Source organism: Hevea brasiliensis, chromosome 5 (genome assembly GCF_030052815.1).
Source record: "Hevea brasiliensis isolate MT/VB/25A 57/8 chromosome 5, ASM3005281v1, whole genome shotgun sequence".
Taxonomy (NCBI): Eukaryota; Viridiplantae; Streptophyta; class Magnoliopsida; order Malpighiales; family Euphorbiaceae; genus Hevea; species Hevea brasiliensis.
In genome coordinates, this window is record NC_079497.1 from 109,354,070 (window position 1) to 109,363,869 (window position 9,800).

General features: G+C 36.3%; 1 non-coding gene across 1 annotated transcript; it reads right to left on the reverse strand.

Moving 5' to 3' along the window:
• Window positions 1–439: 439 nt before the first annotated feature.
• LOC131180449 (small nucleolar RNA R71) lies at window positions 440–547 on the reverse strand. The gene has a single exon (XR_009149221.1). It is a non-coding gene; the product is annotated as a small nucleolar RNA R71 (small nucleolar RNA).
• Window positions 548–9,800: the final 9,253 nt, after the last annotated feature.

The following is a 9,800-nucleotide window of genomic DNA, read 5'->3' on the forward strand; positions in this document are numbered from 1 at the left end:
GTGGTAATGCTGGAAATAATCGAAACAATGAAAATGCAGCTCATGGTGAAGAAGTTGTAAATGCTAATGTTCCTAAGGGAAGTATGATGGATCATGCATTTCCTCATTTTGATGACTTAAGAGAGAGTATAGCAAGACCAAGAATTGATGCAAATAGTTATAAGATGGATTTTGGAGTACTACAAATGATTCAGAATTCTCAATTTGGAGGTCATCCTTCAGAAAATCCTTATACTCATCTTAAGAAGTTTGTTATGATCTGTGACATGCAAAAGCAACCAGGAGTGTCTGATGATGCAGCAAGGCTAAAATTGTTTCCATTCTCTTTGAAAGATAGAGCATTGGATTGGCTTGATTCTTTACCTCACAACTCAATTACAAATTGGGAGCAGCTCACTGATGCATTTCTTGCCCAATACTTTCCACCTGGAAAAACTTAAGAGTTGAGGAATCAAATGATTGCTTTTAGACCAAGAGAAGATGAGACTCTTTATGAGTCATGGATGAGATGGAAGGAGTTGGAGAGACAATGTCCACATCATGCCATTCCTAAATGGATGATAAACCATAATTTTTACACAAATGTCACTCCTGCTATCAGAGGAATCATTGATGCTCAAACTGGAGGGGAATTCATCATTAAGCATGAAGATGAAGCTTATGAGTTGTTAGAGAAAATAGCAAATAATACTCATCTTTGGAGTAGTCCAAGAGGACCAGCTCCAACTCAAAAGAGGCAAGCTGCTGGAATGTATGAGCTTGATCCATTCAACATGATCAATGCCAAATTTGATGCACTCACTAATGTCCTTGCTAAGAAAATGGAGGATTTAAGTATGCTAGTCAGTTCATCATCATGCTCTGGGAATTCTCAACAAGTTACTTATGTAGAAGGAACAATGAGCTGTGGAGTAGATTATCCTTCATATGCTTGGAGGAATCATCCAAATTTTTCATGGGGGAATCAGCAAACTCAAGCTTTAACTCAGAACTTTCCACCACAACAACAAGGACATCAATACCAACAACCTTGGCAACCACCACCTAGTTTTCAGCAAAAGAATGCAAATTCTGCACCTCTACCAAAACAGCAAGAACAAAGTTTCACCACAGAGGCTTTATTACAACAAATTCTTGCTAATCAAACTAAGCGTGATGAAGAGATGAGAGAGATGAAAGCAAGGCTGGAACAGATGCAAACACACAATAGGATGCTGGAAAATCATATTGCACAACAAGCACGCTCATCAAGTACCAAATCTATGGGGAAACTTCCTAGTCAAACGGAAAATCCAAGGGAGCAATGTCATGCCATCACACTGAGGAGTGGTAAAATAGTGCATACTGAGAAGAGTGAAAAAGTTGAGAAGAGAGAAAATGAGAAAGATGTTGAGAGAGATGAAAAACAAAAGAGTGAAAAAGGGAGTGCAAGAAAAGGTAAAGAGGAGGTTGGAGAGAAAGAAGAGAAATATATACCTCCAGAGCCTTACAAGCCATAGCTTCCCTTTCCACAGAGATTTCAAAAAGCCAAGATTGATAAGCAATTTGGGAAGTTCTTAGAGGTTTTAAAGAAGCTATATATAGATGTGCCTTTTATTGATGCTCTTTCCCAGATGCCTTCTTATGCTAAGTTTTTGAAAGAAATTCTCTCAAACAAAAGAAGACTTGAAGATTATGAGACTATAGCCTTAACTGAGGAATGCAGTGCTATCCTCCAAAGGAAACTTCCTCCAAAGCTCAAGGATCCAGGGAGTTTTTCAATTCCATGCCACATTGGGGAATCATGTTCTATAAAAGCTTAATGTGATTTAGGGGCTAGTGTAAGCCTTATGCCCCTCTCCATCTATGAGAAGCTCAACATGGGAGATCTTAAGCCGACCCATATTTCTTTTCAGTTAGCTGACAGATCAATTAAGTATCCTGAAGGGATTTTGGAGAATGTGCCTCTGAAGGTTGAGAAATTCTATATACCTGTTGACTTTGTCATCTTGGACATGGAAGAGGATTCTAATATCCCAATCATTTTGGGGAGGCCTTTCCTAGCTACAGCTGGTGCTTTGATTGACGTGAAAGGTGAGAAGCTTACTCTCAGAGTCGGAGAGGATCATTTAGTCTTCAACATTGGCAATGATAAGAAGAAGCAACATGAAGATGTAGACTCTTGTTTGAGAATTGATATAGTTGATGAGTTAGCAAAAGAACACTTTAGAAAGAGCTATCTGAAGGCTTCTCTTGAAAGTTGTCTTATCCATGAAGGGAGTATCAATGATAAAAATCCAAAAGAGGCTGCATTTGTACAACATTTAAAGGGTAATCCACCTTGTCATATGGCATCAATCTTTCAATTTGAGCAAGTGGAGAAAAGTGAGGTCAAGCAACCATCTCTCAAAGAAAAAGATACACCAAAGGTTGTCAAGAAAGAAATGGTCGGATTTTTAGACAAAGCAACAAGGATCTTCTCATGTGATGTAAAGAAAATGAAGTATAGATTCATTAAAGCACCTATTGGAAACAGAGGCAATAAATTCCAATTCCAGCCACCATGAAAATGACAAAAGTCCAGCTAAGGACTATAAATTAGCCCTCTTGGGAGGCATCCCAAGTCCTTTTATTTTTATTTTGCTGATTTACTTTTACTTTCATTACTTTTGTTTTTATCTTGAATCTCCCCAAATTCAATTTTTGACATTTGTTGAATTTTGTCCCTTGTAGATGTATTTCAATGGAGGAAGGTTGGTGAACTGCTGGGGAGTGACCCTTAACCTGAAATTATGTTCTTTAAATCTCCTACAAATTGATTGATTTTTGCTGCATAACCAGTGCAGGGTCTGCTACCTGGTTTATGCAGAGAGGAAAAATGAAATTTGCAGCAAGGAAAGGTCTGCAGCAGATGAATTATGTCCTTGGGTTGCTACCTGGTTTATGCAGAGCAAAAAAATGACATTCTGCAGCAAAGAGGGTGTCTGCAGTAGATGGCTTACGTTCTTGGTGAGGTTGGGTGTGTAACTTTTAAGTAAATGTGCTTTTAATATTAATATGGTGGTAAGTGAGCCATTTTTGCAGTTATGAGCTTATTTGAGTTGTGGGATTTAAGGTGGAAATGCTGCATTTTTCTTGGCATGACTTGGGGAGTTCATCATTTGTGAATAGATACAATTTTATGCAGATTTTATTGAGTTTTAATGTGCTAAATGTTGATTTGCAGAATTTGAGTTAAAATGGCATGGGTCACAAATGCCTTTTATGCAGGATCCATCTTCTACAAGCTTGTGTGATGCATTTTTGATGAACTTTGTATATATTGATGTGTTTTTGGTGAAAATTTCTCATGGTTTATGCTTCATGGAATTATATTTCTTCATTCTAGGGTATTTTTCACACTTGCAAATCATGTTCCATTGCAATCTTAATGTTTTTGAATTGTGCATAAGCAACTGCATAGCTTATGCAATCCTGCATAACCACAATTCTTGCCATTTTCATTCATATTGCAAAGTGCATGAGAAGAGTGCATAGCTTATGCAACTCTGCATAGCCTAATTTTGTCAAATTTCATATTTTTCGAAACCTGTATAAGCAGAGTGCATGACTTATGCACATTTGCATAGCTTCAAATTCTTCATTTTCTCTCTCTGCCGAAGTCTGCATAAGGAGGGTGCATGACTTATGCACTTCTGCATAACCACAAACCCAAAAATCAAAACCTGCCGAGGGGTGCATAAGCAGAGTGCATAGCTTATGCACAACTGCATGACCACCAACCCAAAATCTCAAAACTTGCCGAGAGGTGCATAAGCAGAGTGCATAGCTTATGCACAACTGCATGACCACATTTTCCAAACACCAAAATCTGCCGAGACCTGCATAAGGAGGGTGCATAGCTTATGCACTTCTGCATAACCACCAACCCCAAATTTCAAAACCCACCGAAAAGTGCATAAGCAGAGTGCATAGCTTATGCACAACTGCATGACCACATTTTCCAAAAATCAAAACATGCCGACAGGTGCATAAGCAGAGTGCATAGCTTATGCACTTCCGCATGACCACTCTCCCTGAAAGTCAAAACTTGCCGAACAGTGCATAAGGACAGTGCATGACTTATGCACTTTTGCATGAGCTATTTCTCTGAAGTCCAAAGCAAGCCGGAACTTGCATAAGTTAGTGCATAAGCTATGCACTCCTGCATAATCAGTTTTTCACACCTTTTTATTACCCATCGAAACATGCATAAGAGAGTGCATAAGTTATGCACAACTCACTTTTCACTTATGCAGTTTTTACACAAACCCTGTTCAAATCAAATTTGTTTTCGACACCATTTTTCCCACCTCCACCTCCCGATATTCCTGTTCACTCCTTTTTTCCCCCACGTCCATTTATTCCGGCATTACCTCTCCTCTTCTTCTCCACTCCTATTTTCGCTGCATTTGCCCTAACTTTTCTCTGCATCTTTCACTTTGTGCATATTTGTCCATACTCTGTATATATTTGCATGCCTCTACTGGTGGTTGCACATTTTCCCTTGCTCATCATCATGCAGCAGCTTTTGAATATACTGCATAGGCTATGAATACCCTTATGCAAATATTTTGCATAGCCTGTGCAGTCCTCTATGCCACTCATGCAGAACCGCATAGCTTATGTACCTGTTCTAGACAGCACTTTACTCTGCATAACCTGTGCAGCTTCTTATGCATCCCCATTATATCTTGAATTCTCATCTGCTCCATACCAGGTAACTCTTTCTTTTTGCTCTTAAATCTCACAATTCCTGGTAATTCCTGTTTACTTTGAGTTTTGATAATGCACTACTTGAGACATTGAGGACAATGTCTAATTTTGAGTTTGGGGGTACACATTTTGATTTTTGCTTCATTTTCTCATTTTGAGTATAGGAGCATCTCATCCCATTCCATTTACATATATTGTAAATATTTTACATATACATCCTTACATACATATACATAACACATTTACACACACATTATACATCACTTAGAAATTGTACACATTGCACACAAATAGACTTCCTCCATTTAGTTAATGCATTACTCATTTTTAGGAATCATGCATCATGCATTAAAATCTTTTGCCAAATCCCTTGAGTATTGAAAAGCTACCTATGAGAGTGATTTGACTTACCTTTAGTTGGGCTTGTGGATTGAAAGTCTCCTAAGAGGTGCAAGGTTTTGAAGTGTCTATCCCTTGCCTATATCTTCTTAGCCAAAAAGCCACCCAACTAGTCCTTTAGAGATTGGAGTGTTTAGAGGGAGTTATTGGATATAAGGTAGTCAAATGATGTCTCACCAATTTTCTAAACCTTTCAAGGCGAAATACCAGCTTGTACTTGAAAAGAGAGATGATTAGGCATTCTTTGATTTAAACCTTCTCATTTTAAACCTTTGGCCCTTTTCCTAATTAAAATTGACCCTTGCAAACCCCTTTGAGCCTTTTTACCCCTAATTTTTCTTGAAATCCTTATTGTTACCTAGCCAATGAACCAAACACTCCAACCTTTTTCATGAGAATAATTATTTATAACATTAGGTACATAAAAAAAAAACAAAAAAAAAAGAAAGAAAAAAATATATAATAAAAAGGAGAAGAAGTGCTTGTCATCTTGTAAAAGTGCTAGTATATGTGCTTTTCACCATTGTCATTCAAAATGAAAGAAATCCACCCAAAGTATTAAAAGAAATGAGTTTGGGGGTGGCAATTTTAGGGACAATCATCAAAAGAAAATGCAAGATACAAGTCTAAAGAATCAAAATGTCCCTTCATTTTTATGTGTTTTGTAAACTATGCTAGCACTTGACAATCCTCATTGTGTATTTCTCTTTCCCATATAAATAAATAAAAAAAAGAAAAAAATATAATAAAATAAGAAGTGTACCTTATGTTTCAAAATTGAAAATATTCTCATGCTTTGAATCCTTTTTACCCATCTTTCTTCTTAGCCTCATTTTGAACCCCATGGCCCCATTACATCCTTAAAAAGACCTTTGATCTCTTGATAGTACTTGCTACATTAGTGGAGATGGGAGTAGGGAATTTGCCTATGGGATTGGAAAACTATTCATTCATTCATTCAATTCCATCATTCCATATAGAGACACTTTGACTATTGATTGTCCTAGAATTCCTTTTGAGCATGACTCTCTCTTTTGATTGGTTGGTTTGGGGATTTTGAATGATAATTGACTTGATGGCTAAGCGGTGAAAGCTTGGATAAGCATTAGATTCTTTGCATTTTGAAGGATGGGTATATGGATTGCTGGTATGGCTAAAGGTGTGTTAAGTTACTTTAATAGGTGATTTTCATAGCTCTTTGGATAAGGCACCCTAAAAAAATTTTTGCATCACATTTTAAAGTTTGCTTGAGGACAAGCAAAAGCTTGAGTTTGGGGGTATTTGATGCATACATTTTGCATAATCATTTAGGTTTAATTTCATAGCCATTTTATTTGATTATTAGTCACTTTTAGCTAATTTCATTAGTTATTTAGTTAGTTTTTCATAATTGTCAATTTTGAATTAATTTGTAATTTTTACTTTGTTTTGTAGGAAAAATGGTGTTTTTGAAGGACTGAAAAGAAATTTTGCCATTGAGGAGTGACTTCTACAGCCAAAGATGTTAAAAACAAGTTTTCAAATGGAAATATGCATTGACAAAATTGCGCATAACTTGCCGCATAAGCTATGCAGATCCGCATGAGGAGAAGAAACACTGTTCCAACACTTGCCGAATTGTGCATAAGGAGAGTGCATAGCTTATGCAGATTCACGCCTCCCTTATGCAATCTCACGGAAATGTGCATAACCTATGCACCAAGTCATGCAGTTTTGCATAAGTGAACCAGAGCTAAAATCGCATAAGGGATCGCATAACTTATGCGATACTTATCTTGATCCCACAAAGGTTTCATTAATGAGCTGGCAGAAGATTCCCTCAGAAAATTCCTCCTAAAACATACCATTTTAGGGCTCCATGTCAAAAAAATGCTATAAATAGTCCCATTTCCCATTTTAGAAGTGGGGAAGCAAGTAGAGGAAGAAAAGGGATAGGGAGGCAAAGAATGAAGAGTCACAATCATCTCCCACTCCATTTCCAACCAGATTTGGAGATTTCTTTCTTTTCTTACATTTTTCCTACATTTCTAGTGTTTAGTTTCTTGTTTCTTAGCTTAGATTAAAGCTTTATTTCCTTATAAACTCAGAATTTCTTGTAAACATTATGGATAGTGAGTAGTTTTACTTTGATTCTGGAGTAAGGGATGTAATATTTAGTTATTTTTGTGGATTTGAACTGGGTTAGTCCCAATTTAATGAATTTATGAGGTTTAATCCATTTCTTGTGTGCTTATTCACATGCTTAATGAAGGGCCCCATTAAGTTATGTTCTTAATCCTTGGTTGAAGCACCGAAAGGAGAAAACCAAGTGAAAGTTAATCAAGAAATTGGACTTAATTAACTTATATCTAGAAATAGACTAAGGGTTAAGAGGGTTTTAATAGATTGATTAAATAACCTAATGGGTCTTGGTTAATTTTAACTCCACGAAAGTAGGATTAAGTTAATTAAGGCACTCTTTGTCTCACTCGAAAGAGTTTTCAAAGGATTTTAGAATTAATCTCCTTTAAACCCATAAATTTCATGGATTGGGCTAGCTAGGGAAAATCCCAAAATGACTTAAATATGAACCCTTAACTCCAGAATCGTCTTTCATCAATTATTGCTTGAAATTTTACTTTTGAGTGTTTAGTTTAATCTCATTTTATTAATTTTCATTATTATCAATTTCTTTATTTTGCGAATTATTAAATTAGTCATTGTTTGAATTTAGTTTTGCATTTTCATACCTTATGCTTCAATTTCCTAAATTTCTTTTATTAATTTGATTAAAATACAATTTTAACATATTTTATTTTACATCAAAAATTCAATCATTAACACAACTCCTCGTGGGAACGATATCTTTTTCTATACTACTTGAACGACCCGTGCACTTGCGGTTGGGACACATCACATGTTTGTTATATGGCATGAGACTCACCATTCCATTTTATTTATATTTCATATAAATAACTTGGAAACAAACATGAATATAATCTTACTGGATAAGTCATGTCCTTATTGTGAAGTATCCTCGATTGTGAACCTATTTATGATACTTTGTGCTAGAAATACTGTCACTCATATTCTTAACAACTTAAGAATAGAATTTTTAACAAAATATCAATGGACCTTTTCTATTACACATAAATATATTATGTAAACGGAAAAGTGAATATGCATTTTATTAATAAAAGATGTACAAGATATATACTAAATGATATGCTCTAGGGCATACTACTAACACCTCTAGCTTTGTCCAACCTCCACTTTAAGCCATTCAAAATAGTACAATTAGTGACTTCTGTCATTCCATTGGTTTGAGGATGATAAGTGGAGGCGAACCGGAGATCAATGCCCTACTCTAAGCAAAAAGATCAAAATTTACAGCTTCTAAACTGAGTACCATTATCAGTTATAATTACTTTGGGAATGCTAAATCTACAAAAAATATCACCTTATTAATAGTGATAAGCTGTGAAGCTTCTGCCTCAGCCCACTTAGTAAAATGATCAATGGCCATAATGACATACTTTCTAGATCCCGAAGCCTTAGGAAATGGTCCTAGGATATTAATTCCCCACTGATAGAATGGCTATGGACTCCCAATAGCTGATAACTTCTCTACCAGAGCTTGAGGGATAAAGTTATGCTCCTAGCATTTTCTGCATTTCTGAACCAATTTCTTAGCATCGTCTACTGCTGAAGGCCAAAAATATCCCTATTGCAGACTTTTTTGGTAATATTTTGAGCACCTTCATGACTACCACACTGTCCCTCATGAATGTCAACCCAAATTGCTAACCCTTCCTCAAGAGTGATACATTTTAACCAAGTTTGCAAAAAAGGACCTTCTATGAAGCCATCCATCCTAATTACTATAACTAGAAGACTTATGCACTATCTTTCTTGCTTCAAGAGGATCAACAGGTAATACCCCTTTGTGCAGATAACAAAAAATTAGGTTCATCCAAGTGGTGCCAATGTCAATTGGTAGTGCTTCTTCTTGATCAATGGTTGGGATAGTGATCTCTTCCAAAGGTATGGGCTAGATTAGGTGCTGCTTACCTGAAGCTACTAACTTGGGTAATGCATTAGTTTCACTATTCTCTGATTTTGGAATTTGTAGAATGCTTACCTCTCCAGAATTAGGTTGGATCTCTTGTATGTATCTTTGAATTCTTGCTTCATATTTTGCCAAATTTGGATATTTATATTGAAAATTACCCTAGTATTGATTAATAACCAATTATGAGTCATAATAGAAAATAATGATGTTTGAAAGCCTTACCTCCCTTATAATGCGAAGTGCCATTAACAATGCTTCATATTTCAGCACATTATTTGTTGTTTGGAAGACTAATCGAGCTGTGTACTAGAGTTTGATATGGCAAGGTCCTTCTACCATGATGTTGATCCCTACTCCAATCAATCATATAGCGCCATCAACCCAAACCTTTCATTTTTCCCTTGCCTACTTGTCTTCCTGTATTGATGGCATCATTTTCACAATGAAATCTACTAACACCTAAGCCTTGAGCACCGTTTTAGGGACATATCTGATGTCGTAGGCACCCAATATCACCGACCACTTATCCATATGATCTGAAGTCTTTAGGCGATGCAATATCTTCTGCAGTGAATAATTAGTTCAGACTTTAATAGTGTGTGACTCAAAATATGGT